Here is a 1,845-nt window from a genome sequence, read left to right as displayed (position 1 = left end):
CACGCACACGCACACGCACACACACACACAAACACACACATACACGCACAACCCATGTGATAAAAAACGATTATTAGCGCTCCGACTATGACCTGAATTTATTATATATAGATCTAGTACAACAGCGACTTGTATGTCGAGAGTCAAAATTTCCAGAACTTCGGCCTTCAAAGAATGCAGTGTAAGGGACAAGATAACAGCACAAGGTGGGGAGAGCAGGCTGTGACGAACAGGCGAAGGTCATGCATTATCACACCTATATAAACTGCTCCATTTCGACCTTTAGCCTTTTGTGAGCTTTGGGACTGTGCTTGGGTATGTAGTTAGTCGGCTGTATTTGTTTTATAGTAATCCCTCACGGTTATTGAAGTCCGGTATAATCTGTGGTGTTGTCGTTAAGCGTTTCGCTGTCGCAGCCAGGAGACCTGAGTTCGATTGCCGAGTTAGGACAATTTTTTATCGAACATATATTTTTAATTTTATCTCGGATTTCCTGCTGAGATATTGCATGCCTCTCAGCACGGGTCGGGGGAGTTGAAGTCCACCTCTTAAATTATCTAAATCGTGTCCATAGGTGCGTAAAAATATTGCATGTACCTGGTACCCTGTTGGTATTGAAGAGCCTCTGACAGACAAATCTGAGTATTTTCTTTATCTTTATCGTTAGTTTCAACGTGTTTCGAGTGTCGGGTAAGGCCTCATAACGTCTGCATTGTACTTTTTAGAATTACATTGTAGATCCGTATGAATTTACTTCCAGCTCTACTTTATTCTACACGCCGAAAATAATTTGTGTAGAACGTTAGTCAGTACGTTGGGGGTTTGTTATATTGTATGCTCCTCTGTCTTTTGTGTTCTCGGCCTGTCTTGTTTTGGGTTGTTGTTGTTTGTTTGTTTGTTTGTTTGTTTGTTTTTTATATAATTGATTTATCAAGTTCATCTTAGCCCTTTATCTGTGAAGACACCTTCCTGATTTTGATTTTTGTTGCTTATTTTTGTCTTGAGGAAGAAAAAAGGTGTGTGGAGGGCTCTCTTACTTACAGACCTTGCCAAATTTATTTTGAAGGAACGAAGCCTACTTTTGTTTGTTTTTTATCAAATTTCTTTTTCTTGTTTTAACAAACGAGATGGCCGTAATGACTTGAGAGGATGAATGAGATTCAGACCTGAAAAAAAAGGCATTGTACTCAAGGAGTTCTGAACTACTTTTTCTGAAATGTTAGTTGTTGTTGTTTTTGTTGTGGGGGGTGGGGGGTTGGGGGGGGGTCTTAGTCTTTTTTTATGTACACACATTCTAGTTCATAAAAAGTATTGTCAGAACAGGTCTGCATATGGGTACTCTACCCTCTGGTGACTGGTGTGCTTTGGGGCTTCACCTGCTGTCACAGATATGAAATAAAAATGTAGCACTGCAGTTTTCTCAGAGATGTACCCACGCTTTTCAAAACTTGAGATTTTTGTCATGCCTGTGCTGTCTGCCATTTGTTTGTCCGACCGTGCTCTTCCTCTGACCTGCAGAGTCAAATTGAGTAGTAAAGTACCGCTGGAAACATGTTGTGGTTTACTTGTTGTCTTGGTAAAAGCACGTGATTTGGAGAAGAGCATACAGCACTTCTTGATTTTCGTTAAATTTATCTTCGATGGAGTTCTGATGTGCGTTCATCGAGACATGATAATGATATAATGTTATTACTGGCTGTTTCAGTTGTCACCGGACGGCACTGCTGTCAGTTTGTTTACTCAAGGCATAGGGCTGCCTTGTTCTCAAAACAACACACCAAGGTTGTTGAAAACTCTTCTTTTTTTCACTTGATCCGTTCATATATATATATACACATGTATATA

The 1,845-nt window shown here is 40.1% G+C and overlaps 1 protein-coding gene across 1 annotated transcript in view; it reads left to right on the top strand.

Moving 5' to 3' along the window:
- Positions 1-1,667: 1,667 nt before the first annotated feature.
- The window catches only part of LOC101862594 (demethylmenaquinone methyltransferase), a gene marked incomplete in the record, with an annotated part of 7,254 nt that continues 7,076 nt past the window's right edge, over positions 1,668-1,845 (top strand). The window contains 1 exon segment of the mRNA XM_035970751.1: positions 1,668-1,782.

Source organism: Aplysia californica, unplaced genomic scaffold, assembly GCF_000002075.1.
Source record: "Aplysia californica isolate F4 #8 unplaced genomic scaffold, AplCal3.0 scaffold00316, whole genome shotgun sequence".
Classification (NCBI taxonomy): Eukaryota; Metazoa; Mollusca; class Gastropoda; order Aplysiida; family Aplysiidae; genus Aplysia; species Aplysia californica.
This window is presented reverse-complemented; position numbering and strand designations above follow the sequence as displayed.